Source organism: Ursus americanus, chromosome 25, assembly GCF_024610735.1.
Source record: "Ursus americanus isolate L20-20 chromosome 25, mUrsAme1.1.p, whole genome shotgun sequence".
NCBI classification, from domain to species: Eukaryota; Metazoa; Chordata; class Mammalia; order Carnivora; family Ursidae; genus Ursus; species Ursus americanus.
This window is the reverse complement of record NC_142151.1, coordinates 5041738-5061528: the sequence shown is the minus strand read 5'-3', so window position 1 is coordinate 5061528 and position 19791 is coordinate 5041738. Positions and strand designations below refer to the sequence as shown.

The 19791-nt window shown below is 42.4% G+C and overlaps 1 protein-coding gene and 1 non-coding gene across 2 annotated transcripts in view; both read left to right on the top strand.

The window, feature by feature from the left end:
- Nucleotides 1-2389: 2389 nt before the first annotated feature.
- The window catches only part of LOC123781575 (maestro heat-like repeat-containing protein family member 1), a 94513-nt gene continuing 77111 nt past the window's right edge, over nucleotides 2390-19791 (top strand). Inside the window, exons 1-2 of the mRNA XM_087855908.1 lie at nucleotides 2390-11182; nucleotides 11888-12161. The gene's annotated coding sequence lies outside the window, so the exon portion shown is untranslated. The remainder of the gene's footprint in view (nucleotides 11183-11887; nucleotides 12162-19791) is intronic.
- Nucleotides 13651-13780, top strand: LOC123781700 (small nucleolar RNA SNORA70). Its single transcript, XR_006776795.1, has one exon. It is a non-coding gene; the product is annotated as a small nucleolar RNA SNORA70 (small nucleolar RNA).

Genomic DNA, 19791 nt, shown 5'->3' with positions numbered 1-19791 from the left:
CCTTTGACAAAAAAGAACCATCTAGAGAGTGTTGGTTTTGCTCAGCGCTCCACCCCAGCTTAACGCAGTGCCTGGTGAGTGGTATCAAATAGTTTATTAGCTACAGAAATTTGTATTCCAATAATCTTTTTTTGGAGTCCTCGCTGTGTGTCTGGCGCTGTGCTGTTGTATGCAAACTGTCCCATTTAGGTACATAATTTTTACCCCATTGTAGGTGAAATTGCAATACCCTAACGTAATTTGATCATTCATTATAGTCCTCTCCGATGGAGCCTAAAGGGAAGGGGATGCAGAAGAAATAAAACCGTTTCCTCCAGCAATTTACAGCAAATGACTTTAGCTGCAACCAGCACGTCTCATTAGATGACTGGGGATACACTAAGAGGGTATGGGGGGATTAATGTATTTCTTTTCTATGCGTCCCTTGGTAGAGTAAGAAGTAACAGTGTGGAGGTTCTCCGAAACTCCAGGAGACGGGTGGTGGGTACGGTGCTGGCTGGATGGGTTGGCAGTTATCTTGCTTTTGGTATATGCGCTTGGCTATCCCAATATGTGCTAATTGCTTTTTCTTTTTTCTTCTTTTGGGTAGGATTTTATTTATTGATTTATTTTGGAACAGAGAATAGGGAGAGGGAGAAGGAGGGGGAAGAATCTCAAGCAGACTTCATGCTGAGCGAGGAGCCCATCCCTGGGTCCAACCTCAGGACCCAGAGATCACGACCTGAGCTGAAACCCAAGAGTCAGACACTTAACCGACTGAGCCACCCTGGCGCCCCTGTGCTACTTTCTTTTGATGCTAGGACCATTGAATATTATCTGGAGGAATGAGTTGGGATGGAAAAGAAAAGTTCACTTTTAGAGGACTGCTTTTCTACATCTTTTTCTTTATTGGAAGCAAATAGCGTAAGTCTACATCTTTTAGTTTTCATGAGCACATATTGAGTGCTTAAGATGCACGTGCCACTGTGAGTTGGGTCACCCGGGTACTATTTAACTGGAGCAGGTTCTGGGAATAGTAACACTTGTCAATGAGAGGAGTTGTGATGGTTAGGAAGGAGGGAACGTATGGCAGGTATCTAGCACAGTGCCTGCCTTCAAGTGGCTGGTTACTGAATGATGATCATTACTCTAATGTGGCAGGTATCATGGTGGAGATGGGGGCAGAGTGCTAAGCACATGGAAGTCTATTAGAGAGGGGATCGATGGGGTGGAAGGGAAAGAGGAAGGATACGAGGGAAAGGTTTCCAGTGAAAAAGTTCTGATCCTGTTCAGTGGATGACTACAGGAGGGGCTGAGAGGGGGAAGGGAGAGGGGAGGGGCAGTAGGCATTGGGCCCTTGAATTCCCAGACCAGAACCCTATTGTTTCTAGATCCCTCCCCCCAGGTTCTTCACATTATATTCTAATTGTAAGACTTATACATACTCCACGTAGAAAGTACGCAGATATTTTTCTTAACCTCCCCTGACTGAGCCCATTCTTAGCCTATTTAAATTAGTATTCCCGTTAAAGATCAACAATGTAATTATTTCCACTGGTATTAACCACTCATTCAAAATCCTTCCAAAATTTTTCCTTTTTGCTAGAAGAAGAGAGCATACTTTTTTTTTTTTTTTAAATCACCCACCTTATTCTGGATATGACTCATGCTGTGGTCAGAAGCTTTGTTATTGCCAAAATCAGCCTTCCTGAGCTCATCTAATTCACCTCCCTAATGGTAGGCCCATCCTTCAGACATGAAGACCCTCCTGTCTTTCAAAGTTACTGTTTTGACCTTCTTTGACTGCCAATGTTGTTAAACATTTAATATATATATATGTATATATACGTATATATATATATTTGAATCATTCCAAAGTATGTGTATGTGTTTGTACATGTACACATACACACAGCATGTAACATACCAACATGACGAACCTTGGGAATATACACCTGGCCTAGGGATTACAACATTACCAGTATGATTTGTGTCAAAAATGTAATAGCAAGCCCTACTGGGTATTTACCCAAAGAATGTGAAAACGCTAATTTGAAAAGATATATGTACCCTTATGTTTATTGCAGCATTATTTTCAATAGCCAAATTATGAAAGTGCTCCAAGTGTCCGTTGACAGATGAATGGATAAAGATGTGGTATATTCATGCAATGGAATATTACTCAGCCATAATAAACAAAATCTTGCCATTTTCAACAACATGGTTGGATCTGGAGAGTGTAATGCTAAGCAAGATAAGTCAGTCAGAGAAGGACAAATCCATATGATTTCCCTCATATGTGGAATTTGAGAAACAAAACAAACAAAGAAGATAAGAGACTCTTCACTCTAGAGAACAAAGTGATGGTTACCAGAGGGGAGGTGGGTGGGGGGTGGGTGAACCAGGTGAGGGGATACAGAGTACACTTATCATGATGAGTGCTGAATGATGTATAGAATTGTCGAATCATTATATTGTACACTTGAAACTAATATAAAACTACTATGATAACTATACTGGATTTTTAAAAAACGTAATACCAAAAATGTTAAGGACACTTACATAATTTCTTTCTACTTTTGGTATCTTTTGATTGAGAAAATGCAAACTATACTACTGACTAAAACAGCTACTCCATAGTTCATGAAACATATATTTACTTACTTATTTTAGTGATTACTGGTCTTTTCTTCTTACTATTATTTTTATTCTAAGTAGGCTCCACACCTAGCACGGAGCCCAACACAGGACTTGAACTCACGACCCTGAGATCAAGACCTGAGCCGAGATCAAGAGTCAGACACTTAACCAACTGAGCCACCTAGGCGCCCCCAGTCCATTTTCATACACTTGGAAAATGGTGGACCTTTGCGTGAGGTTTGCACATAAGAAATCTGCATAGTGTAAAGGTTAAGCTCTTGAGCTCTGGCTTGGGTTCAACTTTCTCAGTTTCAACATTGAACACACTATGGGGCCTTGGGCCAGTTTTCCTGAGCTCTAAAATGGAATCATGCTAGTACCTACCTCAGAGGGGTTTTCTTTGAGGATTAAATGATTAGGTGTGAAGTACTTAGAGCAGTGCATGGCCCATAGTAAGTAGGTAAGTGGTAATCACTCTGGATGCCACGTTTTATTTAGTCAGCCAGTTGATTGCTGGAATATGGAATAAAAGCCCTGGAGAACCCTGTCTCTGGCCCTCTGGGCGAGATCCGCTGGTCTGGACAAGCGTTTGTGCTCTCATTTCCAGGGGAGTGCTTCTCTCCTAATGTTAAATCGTATTTGTACCTTTTGCTCTCTAACACTCCGTTATGACTCTGACTATCTAATATAACTCACAGCATCTTTGTGTGCTGACATTTTGTCATACCTAAAGGACTGGGAGCCGTGTGAAGGTAAGGATTTGGTCTTCCTATTTCCTTGGGCTGCACCATTATCTGATCTCCCTGGGGATAGGACAGAGTATTTAGTGGTTGTCCTGCTAAGTGAAAGAGTTGTTCTTCTTCCTTTTAAACATAAAATCGAATTTCCTACCACAGATAAATACGTATGTTTTTTGTTTTGCTCCTAGCGTGACAAAAAGCAGCCAGTTTTCATCCTTCTGTATCTAAGGGTGCACTGAAATTTGACTTTGGCCTTGTTTTTCAGGGGATCGTATAGCTAAGTACTTACCTGGGCGTTGTTTCTAGTTTCCCAAACTTGAGTGTGATTAAAGGTTAGGTGCCTGTGTAGGTGTCATCCTGTCTAATTAACGTAACTAGAATGAGGATTATCGTTTGAGAAAAATAAAATCTTGCCCTCTGTTGCCCTTGGTTGAAAGTAAATGTATATTTAATATCGTAAACGTGCACCGTAATGACCACAGGAGCAGCCCAGCAACTGTCATTACTGAGAAATTAAATTATTCTTCCTTCAGTACAGTGTCAAACTTCTATAATGGGTCTGCTAACATTTTTAAATGTTTAAGCTGTAATTATAAAAAGTTCATACGGGAGTTTGGATTTATTCTTGTATTACGGAAGTTCATTCTATGTTGGTAATAGCTTTAGTTTAGTCAGATATCGACTTTAATATTTATTCCTTCAACATTTATCCAAAATGTGTATTCAGAGCGTCTGTCTTAAACCTTTCACATGATGGCATTTAACCTCTCCACAACCATCCACCTGCAGGGGAACTATCTGGTATTCCCTTGGGCTTACTTGCTCAGGTTTGATTTCCTCATGGAGCCTTAGCCAGGGGTGGGAATACTCACACAGATTTTGGGATAGACCAGACAGACAGAGCCTCATACACCTTTGGGGAAAAGGGTACCCTTTTATAAAGGGGTTCTTGGTTTGCTCCTTCACTGATCAATTGCTTGACATCCCAACTAGCCTCTCTTTCCTGTTGGAAAGGAAAGATAGGCTTATGGAGAACATTCCTCAGCCCGTCCTCAAGACTGGCGCCCCCTAATGCTTACCATCACAGCTTCCTAGAAATGGCCAGTTGATGTAAAGATATTTACTGAGCACGTATTGGGTTCCAAGGTCAGCAGTAGGGATTGTGGGGTGCCTAGAGTCTACGACAGAATTATCCTACCCTTGAGGTGCTTACGTAGAAAAGTTAGAGCAACAAAAAGGGCTGACCAGAGTGGCACTTTTTCGGAGTGCAAAATGCCCAGATCTGGTAAGGAGAAAAGTATGCTGGGCAGGCCTCAAAAAGAGGTAGAACTTGAGAAAGATCTTGAAAGATGGATAATGATATACTTTTATTTATTTATTGTTAAGATTTTATTTATTTGTCAGAGAATGAGAGAGGGAGAGAGAGAGCACAAGCAGGGGGAGTGGAAGAGGGAGAAGCCAACTCCCCACTGAGCAGGGGCTGGGGCTCGATCCCAGGACCCTGGGATTATGACCTGAGTGGAAGGCAGGCACTTAACCGACTGAGCCACCCAAGCACCCCTTAAAAGATTTTTTAAAAATTTATTTATTTGAGAGAGAGAGAGCACAAGCAGGGGGAGGGCAGGCAGAGGGAGAGGGAGAAGGTGTCACTAGGGAGCTTGATGTGGGGCTCGATCTCAGGACCCTGGGATCATGACCTAAGCCAAAGGCAGATGCTTAATTGACTGAGCCACCCAGTCGCCCTATTCTATGAACATTCTTACACATGACTTTTAGAGACACAAGTGCTCATTTCAGTTTGGTATGTACCTAAGAAATGGGATTGCTGGGTCATGGGTTTTTCTTATACTTAGCTTTGGTAATGCTGCCAATTTTCTGAAATCGTGGTATCAAGTTACACTCCCACCGAGAGTGTCAGAGTTCCGGTTCCTGCACATTCCTGCCAAAACATGGTATCGTCAGTCCTTTTAAATGCAGCTTATCTGGGGGATGTAGTGCCATGTAATTTGTATTCCCTTGATAATTAATGCAGTCAAATACCTTTTCGTATACTTATTGGCCGTCTGGGTAGCTCCTTCAAATCTTTGTGAAGTACCTGTTCCTATCTTTGGCTCATTTAAAAAGATTACATTGTCTATCTTTTGTTATTAATTTTGGAGTTTCTTTCTATATTCTAGGTAAGATTTGCTTTGACAGGGGCACCTGGGTGGCTCAGTCGGTTAAATGTATGCCTTCAGCTCAGGCGGTTGAACGTCTGTCTTCAGCTCAGGTCATGATCTCAGGGTCCTGGGATCGAGTCCCGCATCTGGCTCCCTGCTTAGCAGAGAGTCTGCTTCTCCCTCTCCTTCTGCCCCTCCCCAATCCTACTCCTGCTCTCTCACTCTCAAATAAATAAATAAATAATCTTAAAAAACTGTATTTGCTTTGACAGATATTGCAATAATCTTTTGGTCTGTAGCATGCCTTTTCCCTCACATAATGGTATGTTTCGGTGAATATTTTAATTTCAATGAAGTTCAATTTACTAATGTATTTTTTATGGTTAGAGATTTTCTTTGATAGATTTTATTTTTATTTTCATTTTTTTAAAATAGGTTAACTTTCTTTCTTTCTTTCTTTCTTTCTTTCTTTCTTTTTTTTTTTTTAAGATTTTATTTATTTGACAGAGAGAGACACAGCGAGAGAGGGAACACAAGCAGGGGGAGTGAGAGAGAGAAGCAGGCTTCCTGCTGAGGAGGGAGCCCGATGCGGGGCTCGATCCCAGGACTCTGGGATCATGACCTGAGCTGAAGGCAGATGCTTAACGACTGAGCCACCCAGGCGCCCCTAGACTTTATTTTTTATTTATTATTATTATTTTTTTTTTAAAGATTTTATTTATTCATTTGACAGAAATAGATACAGCCAGCGAGAGAGGGAACACAAGCAGGGGGAGTGGGAGAGGAAGAAGCAGGCTCCCAGCGGAGGAGCCTGATGTGGGGCTCGATCCCAGAACGCTGGGATCACGCCCTGAGCCGAAGGCAGACGCTTAACCGCTGTGCCACCCAGGCGCCCCATAGACTTTATTTTTTAGAGCAGTTTTCGGTTCAAAGCAGAATTGAGCGGAAGGCACAGAGATTTCGCATAGACCCCGTACCATCACACCCATTATCGTAGCCTCTCTTCATTATCAACACCCCTCACCAGAGGAGCACGTTTGTCACAACCAATGAACCTACATCAACATTCACTATTGATCAAAGTTCGTCGTTGACATCAGGGTTCACTCTTGGGCTTGTACGTTCTACAAGTTTGGACAAATTTGTAATGACGTGTATTTACCATTATAGTAACCTCCAGAGTAGTTTTACTGTCCTGACAATCCCCTGTGTTTTCTGCCTGTCCATCCCTCTCTCCCCTCATAATCCCTGGAACCACTGATCTTTTCACTGTCTCTGTAGTTTTGCCTTTTCCAGAACGTCATATAGTTGGGATCATACAGTAACGTAGCCTTTTCAGACTGGCTTCTTTCACTCAGTAGCATGCATTTAAGTCTCCTCTATGTCTTTTCATGGCTGATAGCTCATTTCTTTTTAGCGTTGAATGACTCTGCGCCGTGTGGGTGTACCACAGCTTGTTTAACTGTTTGCTCCTGAAGGATGTCTTTTTTTTTTTTTTTAAGATTTTGTTTATTTATTCGACAGAGATAGAGACAGCCAGCGAGAGAGGGAACACAAGCAGGGGGAGTGGGAGAGGAAGAAGCAGGCTCCCAGCGGAGGAGCCTGATGTGGGGCTCGATCCCATAACACCGGGATCACGCCCTGAGCCGAAGCCACCCAGGTGCCCCAGGGATGTCTTGACTGCTTCCAAGTTTTGGCAATGATATTGTTATTGAATAACAGTATTCAGTTTATTGAAGAACTGACTAAAGCTGTTGTAAACACCCATGTGCAGGTGTTTGTATGGACATCAGTTTTAAACTCCTTTGGGTAAATCACTGTATGATAAGAGTATGTTTAGTTTTGTAAGAAACTGCCAAACTAGATTGCAAAGTGGCTGTTTTGCATTCCCCCCAGTGACAACTAGGAACTCTCTTCCCTATTTCTCCATATCCTAACCAGCATTTGGTTTTGTCAGTGTTCTGGATTTTGGCCATTCTAGTAGGTATGTAGTGCTATCTGGTTTTAATTTGCATTTCCCTGTGACATATGATGTGGAGCACCTTTTCATATGCTAATTTGCCGTCTGTACATCTTCAGTGAGGTGTCTGTCAAGGTTTGGGCTCATTTTAAATTCAGAATTGTTTGTTTTCTTATCGTTGAGTCTTTTTTTTTTTTTGAGATTTTATTTACTTACTTGAGAGAGAGAGTGAGAGAGAGAAAGCACAAGTCGGAGGAGGGACAGAGGGAGAGGGACAAGCAGACGCCCTGTGGAGCAGGGAGCCTGATGCGGAACTTGATCCCAGGACCCTGGGAACATGACCTGAGCTGAGGGCAGACGCTTAACCAACTGAGTCACCCAGGTGCCCCTTATTGTTAAGTCTTAAGAGTTCTTTGTATATTTTGGACAACAGTCCAATATCAGATGTGTGTTTTGCAAATATTTTTCTCCCAGCCTATGGGTTGTCTTTCCATTCTTTTGACATTGATTTTTGGAGAGCGGAAGTTTCTAATTGTAATGCAGTCCAGTTTATCCATTGTTTCTTTCATGGATTGTGCCTTTGGTGTTGTACCTAAAAACTCATCGCCATACCCAAGGTCTTCTAGGTTTTCTCCTGTGTTACCTTCTAGGAGTTTTGTAGTTCTGCCTTTTACATTTAGCTCTGTGATCCAGTTCGAGTTAGTTTCATGAAGCGTTTAAGGTCCGTATCTGGATTTCATGTTTTGGCATATAGATATCCAGTTGTTCCAGCACCATTTGTTGAAAAGACTGTCTTTGCTCTGTTGTATCACCTTTGCTCCTTTGTGAAAGATCAGTTGACTGTATTTATGTGGATCTGTTTCTGGGCTCCCTGTTGTGTTCCATTGATCTATTTGCCGATTGTTTTGTCAATATCACGCTGTCCTGATTACTGTAGCTTTCGAGCTCCTTTGTCATCTGTCCCATGTGACCATATGTTTATGCCTGTTTGTGGACTCTATTTTGTTCCATCGGTCAGTTAATCTATCCTTGTGCCAATCAATACCTTCCTATCTTAGTTGCTCTGGCTCTAAAATAAGTTTGATATGAGGTAGTGTTAAGTCCTCCAGTTTTATTCTTCTGTGTCAAGATTGCCTTGGTATTTCTATTCTTTGATTTTTTTCATATACATTTTACCTTGTCAATATCTTTTTAAAATGCTGAGATTTTGGGGTGCCTGGGTGGCTCAGTCGTTGGGCGTCTGCCTTCGGCTCAGGGCGTGATCCCAGGTCCTGGGATTGAGCCCCGGATCGGGCTCCCTGCTCCATGGGGAGCCTGCTTCTTCCTCTCCCACTCCCCCTGCTTGTGTTCCTCTCTCGCTGGCTGTCTCTCTCTCTGTCAAATGAATAAATAAAATCTTAAAAAAAAATGCTGAGATTTTAATTGAGATTCCAGTGTTTTTATAAATCAAATTAGGGAGATTTGACATCTCCAAATGCTGAGTTGTCCAATCCATGAACATGATATATTCCTCCATTTTTTTTTTTTTTGGTATTCTTTAATTTTTTCAGCAGTGTCTTGTGTTTCACGTTTTCACTGTAGAGGTCTTGTATTTTTTTTTTAAGATTTTATTTATTTACTTGAGAAAGAGGGAGAGAGAGAGAGAGAGAGAGAGAGAGCACAGTGGGGGTGGGGGAGGGGCAGAGGGAGAGGGAGAAGCAGGTTCCCTGCTGACCAGGGAGCCCCATGCAGGGGTCAATCCCAGGACCTGAGATCATGACCCAACCCAAAGGTAGACGCTCAACCAACTGAGCCACCCAGGCATCCCAAGGTCTTGTACTTCTTTTATTAGATTTATTCCTAGGCATTTTTTTGGAGTTTGGTGCTATTGCAAATGCTATTTTTAAAAGTTTACTTTCTAATCGTTTGTTGTCAGTATATGGAATGCAATTGATTTTTTTGTTTTTATTTATTTTAATTACTGTAAAATATGCATAACAAAATATAGCATTTTAACCATTTTTAGGTGTATGGTGTAAGCAGTGTTAAATACATTCATACTGCAAACATGCAATTGATTTCTTTTGGTAACAGCTCTATTGAGATAGAATTTAGACATTTAAGGTGTACAAATTCAGTGGCTTTTAGTATATTCACAGAGTTGTGCAACCATCAGCACAACCAGTTTTAGAACATTTTCATCCTGCCCAATAAAGACAGCCTGTACCCTTTAGCTATCACTTCCCAACGCTCCCCAGCCCCCAGCCCCTGGCAACGGCTCATCTGCTTTCTGTCCATCTATTCCCTTCTCAGATTGCAGGTATTTGAGAGGTTTGAAAGAATGGCTGGAGCTTCATCTCTCCTTGAGGGTAATTCTTTAAGAGTTCCTGTAGATAGGTGTCTGATCTGCTCCTGGACTCTGTCAGTCTTTTAGACACTGGCATTCTTTTCTTTGTTTCTTTGCTCAGTTTCTTAGCTTTCTACTTCTTTCTTTTTTCTTTTCCATCTCTTACTCATGAAACAAAGAGGTGCATTTCCAACCTCTGTCACCCTCCCTCTCTGAACATTGAGACAAACAAACCCACTCTTCCTTGTTGGTGGGTACTTTTTTTTTTTTAAACTATGTGAGTTTCTTTCTTTCTTTTTTTCTTTCTTTCTTTCTTTCTTTCTTTCTTTCTTTTTCTTTCTTTTTTAAGATTTTATTTATTTGACAGAGAGAGAGACAGCCAGCGAGAGGGGGGAACACAAGCAGGGGGAGTGGGAGAGGAAGAAGCAGGCTCCCAGCAGGGAGCCCGATGCGGGGCTCTCTGGATCCCAGGACTCCAGGATCACGCCCTGAGCCAAAGGCAGATGCTTAAGGACTGACCCACCCAGGCACCCCTTGGTGGATTCTTCTAACCCCATCACCATGTCTTTCTTGATGGTGTGCCTTTCCCTGGTTCATTGCTTGAAAACATTTATGTTTTCTCCATTTCTATTCTCCAGTTTTTCTTTCTCTCATGCAACTGGTTTTTTTCCATGCAATTGATTTTTAAAATCAGTTCTATTTTTTAAAAGATTTTATTTATTTATTGGGGAGAGAAAGAGAGAGAGGAAGCATGAGCAGGGGGAGGGGCAGAGGGAGAGGGATAGGCAGACTCCCCTGGGAGCAGGGAGCTCGATGTGGGACTCAATCCCTGGACCCTGAGATCATGATCTGAGCCGAAGGCAGACACTGACCGAAATGGGCCACCCAGGCACCCCCACAAGGGTCTTTATAAGAGGGATGTGGGAGTGTCAACATCAGAGGTAGAGAAGAAGTTGATGTGCTGTGGGGCTGTAAGCCAAGGAATACAAGCAGCCTTGAGAACCTGGGAAAGAGGAGGAAAAGAATTCTCCCTGGAGCCTCAGGAAGCAGTGCGGCCCAGCTGAAACCTTGATCTTAGCCCAGTGAGAATGATTTTAGGCTGCTAACCTCGAACTGTAAGATAACCAATTTGTATTGTTTGCAGTGCTTTGTGAGACTAGGGGTGTGCCAGCGCTCAGGGTTTACGGAATGATCCTAAGCCTTTTTTCTCGCTCTAAGTCAGTCTTGTTTTTGTTTCTACCATGTTGTTCCGAGTGGAGGAAGCAGGGTGTGCAGGCGGGGAGAGCAGTACAAGAAGGCCGCCCGAAGTGGACATGAGCGTCTGCTGCACAGAGCGGACGGGTCTCCGACGCAGTCAGAGGGTGTTGGAGAGCAGGAGGTGAGGTAACCTGGTGCAAGTGGAGGACTGTGGCCTTGAGAACCTGCTCAGATTGGAGCGTTGAGGGGGTTCCCTGGAAGTATGGGGGAGGGGCGGCGAGGCGGGGGTGAAACCCGCAGTGAGAAGAGACTTTCGGGCCTCTCGCTCTCGGTCTGGTGGCAAAGCGAGCCAGGCATGCTGGCGACTAGGGACTCTGGGAGGTCACGGCCCCCGCATCTGTCTGGGACGCCCTGGCTCTCCAGATGGCCCAGCATGCCCCACCCTGTCCCTCTTCTCCGCACGGGTGCGGACCTCACTGAGGACCTTCTGAGGCGGTGCAGTCAGCCTGGCCCGTGCTTCCCTCTGACGCAGCAGCATTTCACTATACCCTGCACGGGCATGGGTTTGTTGGGGGCGGGGGGGCTTTTGCAAAGGAGGCCAAAGCATGCCGGCAGTCTGGGATCTTGGAAGGTATACACCTTTGTCTTCTCTACTTCTGTGGCTCTAATGGCACAGACGTCACACCGTGTCTCCCCAGCTCTGAAGCTTTGACCAAGACTTCCATCCCTGGAACCCAGGATACCTCCAGACCCCTGGCCAAGGAATTTTCCATTCTCGATTCTACTTCTACCTAGCCTAGGGCAGTTCAAACATAACCTCCTCCAGGAAGCCTTCCCTGATAGCTCCACCTAAATAATACTTATTTTCTATACTGTACATTTTCAGTGCCCAGCGATTGCCCGTTTACTATTTCATCGTATACCATGCGGTCCTCTAATTCTGGAAAGGCAGTGCGGCTGGACACCTTGTCTTCCAGTGACGTGACATACTTCTTGAGGACAGGGAGCAATCTGTCTTCATGTGTGCGACGTCTCACCAAATATATTGTAAACCACTTGGGGACAGGAGCTGGTCTACAGGAAGACTGTGGATGAGGCCGTCCCAAAAGTTGTTCACTAAACCCTTCGGGGTAGGATGAGTGGCTGGAACTAAGTAAGAGGTGAGGAGGACTTCTTTGGGGGCCCAGAAGAGAACACTTGTTCATCGAAAAAGGCATTTCCTTTCTAGTAGTCTGAATTCCTAAATTTAGGGCAAACCTATCAGCCAGCGCTAATATTTCATACTGTCAGAAGTTGGGCTTCTGGTCCCTAGTCCCTTTTTTCTTTCGTGTGTGTGTGTGTGTGTGTGTGTGTGTGTGTGTGTGTACTCTCCTTTCAATATTTCACCAGACAGTAGATGTTTACTGAGTATCTTGAATGACAAACATTAAGGACTCCAAGATGAGTAAGAGGTGTTGTTTCTCTGCACGTGGGCTATCTGAGCCGCTCTGAGTCTTTACCTGTCTTGGTGCGTTCCTCACAAGCCTCTGTCTTCAGCCCCGAGCTTCTTCCCCAAGTCCATGTCTCATGTTAGGTGTTAGGCAACTTTCCACATGTCAAAATACAGACAGTGAGACTGCAGCCCCAAGAGCCACCCTCCCCTGCCATGATGTCACATGGCTTGTTGAAGCTGTGGAAGGAGTGAGGGGTGGGGGGATCCTCACTGGTGGTTGGATTTTGGCAGAAAGCTGAGATACCCTGAACACTAGAGACCACCTCCTACCAGTGGGAAGCCGAGTTAAAATCGAGAAATTAGTGGTCAAATTCAGTCTTTCCATGCACAAGAAAAAAAAACACACATAACAATGGAGGAAAAAATTAGTGATCGCCTACTAAAATGAATGAAAGCAGGAGAAATAGTAACAACAAGGACAACAGGACAGAGTGGGAAACAAATACGGTATAATTTGGAGAGTTTATAGTTAGTGTGGGGGACAGATCCACTCTAAGGAAATGCCCTCCTCTGGAAGCACTGACCTGGCTTCTGTATCCTAGCTTGCATGGACATGGGAACTGTGTGGGAGCTGACAAAGGTGTCCCACCAAGACCTCAATCCAATCCATTCTCCATCCTCCCCTTTCGCAGCTTCCCCTTCCTCCAATCTTTCTTTCTTTCTTTCTTTCTTTCTTTCTTTCTTTCTTTCTTTCTTTCTTTCTTTCTTTCTTTCTTTCTTTCTTTCTTTCTTTCTTTCTTTCTCTCTCTCTCTCTCTCTCTCTCTCAAGGTGGGGTGTTGTCTGTGGTTAGGACAATGCCTCACATTGCCAGGAGAGGGCAGCAGATCATTCCCCCACCACCCAGGTGTAACCTCAGAGCTTCCTAGGATTGCAGCCAGTTTTCCATGGTTACTGAGTGCCCACTACGTGACAGACTCTGTGTTGGGCACTGAGGATGCAAAGCTGACTAAGATATGGTCCCTGCTCTGGAGGAGCCCATGGTTTAAATGAGTGAGACAACCATGGAAATGCATGCAGTGCCAAATAGGGGTGAGGTGCTAAGGCAGAAGGCTCCTTGGGGGACTGCTGTGTCTCAAGGATGGGTGGGGACAATAGAGGCATTAAAAAGGATCTCATAAGAGGAGATGCTTGAACTGGGTCTTGAAAGATGATGGGTCTGCAGCCAATTAAGCTGACTGAGCTCTCTACCCATGGAGGCCCAGTGTGCAATGGCGGCAAATAGGAGCCTCCTTGGCTATGCAGCTTGCTGCTTGTATGGGTTGCCCTAAGGGACCTTGGAGACAGCCCTTTCCAGTAGACATTGATGTCTGACCTCATGTTATCTCTAATCTAGGCTCCAGACAGGTATGTGGGAAAACCCCAGGGCTCAGTGGTCAGGGTCCATATTGGCCAAGTCATCCTGTCCATCCATACCAAGCTGCAGAACAAGGAGCATGTGATTGAGGCCCTATGCAGGGCCAAGGTCAAGTACCCTGGCCGCCAGAAGATCCACATTTCCAGGAAGTGGGGCTTTACTAAGTTTAATGTGGAGGAATTTGAAGACATAGTAGCTGAAAAGCAGCTTATCCCATATGGTTCTAGGTAAAAAACATCCCTAATCATGGTCCCTTGGACAAATGGTGGGGTCTGCACTTGTGAGAACCTCGGCACTGCGCCCTCCCTATCCATGCCCACCAATAAATCCTACTTCCTGTCAAAACAAACAAAAAGAAAGATGATGGGTTTTTTGCAGTGTACACAGACAGGAAAGACATCCCAGGCAGGGAAACCAGGGTGAGCATGACACTCACTGTGGGCAAAATGTGCTAGGGAGAGGGTAGGCCAGAGCCTCAGGAAGCTGATGGGTCATGGAGTGCGATCCTTGGCTGCCATGCTGAAGAGCCTGGACTAGAGCCATGAAAGAAATAAGAAGCCATCATAGGGGTTTAATTAGGAGAATAACACACTCAGATTTGCACTTTAAAGAAGTTTGCTCTTCCAACTGTGTGGAGGAGAGATACCGCAGGGAGGCAGGAAGGGCAGACCTGAAGACGGCTGGCCCCTTAAGATTTACTTGAAACAGGTAGGGTGTGACATGGAGGTGGTCTAAACGAAGATGGAAGCAGTGGGGGGTGGGAAGGACGGTTGGACATGAGGTTTGGTCCCTGATTAGATGGAGTGGGATGAGGACAGAAGTCTCCCTGGTTTCTGGTATCAGTGATGGGAGTGAGCGCTGGTGGCAGCTGATGAGGCAAACAGAAGAGAGGTGGAGAGATCTGGCGAGAAAGATTATGTGTCGTTGACAAGTATGGGGCATCATGTCCAGCTCTCCATTTTGTTCCTACCATACTCCCCCAGTCTAGATTCTTACCACTTTTCACTGGTTCTGTAACAGAGATTTCCTGTTGGGTCTCACCATGTTTAGTCTCTCTCACTGTTGGAAGAGCTTCTGACTTCTTTCATTTAATACATGTTTATGGACAGCCCATTATGTGCAGGCACTGTGACAAGTTCCTTCCCCCACAGAACTTATGGGCCAGGGGGGATGGGGATGAAGGATGAGACAGGAAACTGAAGCTGATAGTTGCGAGTTGAAAAATGCTCTCATAGGTGAGAACATTCAGTGGGGTGGGAGGTATAACCTGGACAGCAGCAGTATGGGCCAGAGGACCAAGGGAGATTTCCTAGAGCAATGACACTGAAGCTCAACTGGGTGAGTAGAGGCTTGCCCAATGTGGGAGTGGGTGGCAGTGGGGCTGGGGCTGGGGAGAAAGTGTTTAAACAAGGCTGTGCAGTGCCTGACCCTGAGTCATGCAGCGCAGGAGAAAAATGCAGGCTCCACTGGAGAGGACACAGGAGAAATCATGTTGTCGGGTTTCCACCAAGGAAACGAGATGAAAAGGATATTCAATGAAGGGTTGAGGATAGAAGGAAGTCTTTGCAGTGCAGAGGCTTTTCCAAAGCCCTCGGGGAGAAGTTGGAAAGGGTGGAGGCAGAGGGGTAAGTTCGGGGGAGGAAGCACAGAACAAATACGGAAACTCATTGATTTGTTTGTTTTATTTAGTAAGTAGGTACTGGGGACCTACTCTAGGCCAGAAATATAGGAACGAGTAAGATGAACAAGGTTCCCAATCTCACGGAACTTACCTTTTTTGTGGGAGGAAACATACAATAAACAAATAAGGTAATTTCAGACAGTAGGAAGTGCTATGAAGAACGGGAAATGGGATGTAATAGGGAGTGCCTGGGGGAGCTTAGTTTCTATTGTGGAAAATTTTAATCGCATGCGGAAGTCAAGAAAATAACATAATGAGCCCTCCCATACCCATCACCAAATGCACTATTAAATTATGACCAGGTGGACAAAGTCATGTGGGCCATGGCTCTTGGTCTACATAACGTACTTTTAGGTGTGATTAATTGAAAGGGAATATACAAGTTAAACACAATGTTTGAGGGTTATCTGTCAGCCATGGTTACAAGTACTCTATATAATTATTTATTACTCTCTACGAAGTTGTGAAGTAGATTTTTAGAAAAACTTTATCTTGTGGAAAATTTTAATCACATGAAGAAGTCAGGAAAATAGTGTGATGAGCCTTCCTGTACCCATCACCAAATGCACTATTTATTAATTCATAGCCAGTCTTGTGTCACATATACTCCCTCCCTTATTATTTTGAAGCAAATCCCAGACATATAATTTCATCCATAAATATTCAGTATATATCTGTAAAAGATAAGATCTCTTTAGAAAAAGCATAAGCACAATACCATTATCACACCAACCACCCACACAATTATTCTTTAATGTCATCAAATATTCTGCTATCTTCAAATTTACAATTATTTCATATGTTTCTTTTACAGTGTGTTTGTTTGGACCAGGATCCAAATAAAGTCCTACTTTATGATTGTTTGATTTGTCTCTTAGCTTTTTTGAACTTTGATTTCCCCTCTCATCTCTTTTCTCCCTTGCGATTTATTTATTGGGGGAACAAAGCTGTTTTCCCACATTTTGGATTTTGCTAACTATAACCTCATGAATTGTTTACCATGTTCCTCTGTTCTTTGTGTTTACTATAAATTAGTAGTTTGTTCTGGAGGCTTGATCAGATTCAGATTAGAGATTCAGATTATGCTAGGTTCTTCCATCAGGAGGAGGTATGTAATTTCTGGTTGTCTTTTTTTTTTTTTAATGATGTTATCACTGATCAATTATGAATTGAAAAATGATGGTATTATTATATCATTGCTTCTTCTTTTAGTAGCTGGCATAACATCTGTAAAGAGATACTGCCCCTTATAAACTGTTTTTGTTATCCAGTGGTACAGTTTATATAGAAAAGGCTGAATAATTGCTTGATTTGTTCTATTTATTTACCAATTTTCAAAATAATGTGTTTTTTTTTTAATACCCTTCAAAGGTGACCACTTTTTTTCCTGTTTAAGAATCATTATGAACTCAGGGGTTTAAATGCATTTGGTGTATTTTAATACATTGTAATTACTATCTTTATTAATGTTTAAAATGTCTCATCTTTGGCCAGAAGGAGTTCTTTAAATTGGCTGTCGAGACTTGTTGACATCATCCTAATAATCTTTGATAGATTCCCTGCTCTTCAGGGTGGCAATATGTTCTAGGCTCGTCTTATACATTTTTGGCCCCACACCTGGAATCAACAGTTTCTCCAAGAAGTCCTGGTTTCTTTTAGTGGGAAATGGTATTTGGAGACCACAGTCTTGGTGCTAGTGATAGACATATTTCTTTTAAAAATATTTTTAAAAAATTGAGGCACCTGGGTGGCTTAGTCAGTTAAGCATCTGACTTCTGGCTCAGGTCCTGGGATGGAGCCCCACATCGGGCTCCCACTCAGTGGGGAGTCGGCTTGTCCTTCTCCCTCTACCCCTCCCCCCATTCATGCTTATGCACTCTCTCTCCCTCTCCAATAAGTAAATAAAATCTTAAAAGAATACTTTAAAAAATTAACAGCTTTATTGAAGTATAATTTAAATACCATAAAATTCACCTATTTTAAGTGTACAATTCAATGATTTTTAGCATATTTGCAGAATTTTGCAACCATCACCAAAATCTAATTTTAGAACATTTCTATCACCCCAAAAGAACTTTATGCTTACTAGAGTCCCTCCTCATTCTCACCCCCAGCCCTAGGCAAACACTAATCCACTTTCTGTCTCTGTGTATCCGCCTCTACTGGACATTTGTTATAAATGGAATCATGCCATGTGTGTTCCTTCGTCTTACTTCTTTCATGGAGCATAAGACAGAGTGTCTCAGTACTTCCTTCCTTTTAATTGTTGAAATCTATTCCATTGCATAGAAATACACTTTGTTTATCCATTCATCAGTTGATGGGCATTTGACTTAAATTTTCACCTTTTAGCTCTTGTGGATAGTGTTTCTATGAACATTTAAGTACAAGTCTTTGTGAAGACATATGTTTTCACTTCTCCTAGGTAGATACCAAAGTAAAATTTCTAGGTTTATGGTAATTCTATATTTAACATTTTAAGAAGCTGTCATATTATTTTCCAAAAAAGTGGTTGCACCATTTTACATTCCCACCAGCAATGTGTGAGGACTTCTATTTCTCCACATCCTCACCAACTCGTGTTGTCTTATTGATTATAGTTATTCTAGTGGGTAGGAAGTAGCATCTCATTTTGGTTTTGATTTGCATTTTCTAGTGACTAATGATGTTGAGTACTTTTTTAATGTGCTTATTGGTCATTAATGTATCTTCTTTGGAGAACTGTGTGTTCAGATCCTTGGCCCATTTTTAAATTGAGTTATTTGTGCTTATTATTGAATTTTAAGAGTTCTTCAGGATATAAGTCGCATATATCTATATGACTTGTAAATAAGTTTTCCTATTCTATGGGTTGTCTTTTCACTTTCCTGATTGTGTCTTTTGAAGTGCCGAAGTTTTTAATTTGCCATTTTGTTTTTTCCTTGTGCTTTTGCTTTTCGCCCAACATAAGACCACAAAAATTTACTCTTATGTTTTCTCCTAAGTTTTTGTTCTAACATTTAGGTCTGTGATCCATTTGAGCTAATTTTTGTGTATGATGTGAGGTAGGGACCCAAATTATTATTTTTTTCCTTCAGGCTATCCAATTGCCCCAGCACCATTTGTTGAAAAGATGATTTCTTTCCCATTGAATTTTCTTGGTACCTTTGTAGAAAATCAATTGACTATAAATGTAAAGGTTTATTTCAATGATATTCCATCAACCTGTATGTCTGTACAACCTGTATGCCAGTACTACAGTCTTGAATATCTTTGTAGTAAGTTTTGAAATCAGGAAGTGTAAGTCCTCCAAACTTTCTTCCTTAGGATTGTTTTGGGATTCTTTGCATTTCCATATGAATTTTACAATTAGCTTGCCAATTTCCACAAAAAAGGCAGAAGGGATTTTGATAGGGATTGTGTTGAATCTGTAGACCAATTAGGGGAGACTATTCATCTTACTTATGTTTAGTCTTCTGATCCATGAACGTGCGATGTCTTTCTATTCGTTTAAGTCTTCTTTAATTTCTTTCAGCAATGTTTTATAGTTTTCATTGTAAAAGTCTTACACCGCTTTTGTTCAGTTTATTCCTAAGTATTTTATTCTTTTTGATCTTATTGTGAATGGGATAATTTTCTTAATTTCATTTTCAGATTGTTCATTGCTAGTGTATAGAAGTACAATTGATTTTTATATATTGATTTTGTGAACTTGCTGAACTCCTTTATTAATTCTACCTTTTTTTTTTTTAGTGGATTTCTTCAGATTTTCTGTATACAAGATCATGTCATTTGTGGATAAGATAGTTTTATTTCTTCCTTTCCAATCTGGATGCCTTTTATACCTTTGTTGCCTAATTACCTTGGCTAGAATATTCAGTACATCGTTGAGCAGAATCTGTGAGCGTCTACATCCTTGTCTTGTTCCCAGTCTTAGGAGGAAGGCTCTTGTCTTTCACTATTAAATATGCTAGCTGGAGGCCTTCAGAGATACTTTTTATCATATTGAGGTAGTAACTTCCTATTCCTAGTTTGTTGAGGATTTTTTCATGAATGGGTAGATGTTATCTTTATCCAGTTTTACAAATAAGGAAACTAGCACTCTATTTACAGATGATCTAACTCCAAAGACCGAGCTCTTTTTTTTTTAAGTAATCTCTACACCCAGCATAGGGCTCGAACTCACAACGCTGAGATCAAGAGTCATAAGCTCTACCAACTGAACCAGGCAGGTGCCCAAAGACCAAACTCTTTTTTTTTTATATATATATAACATCAGTATT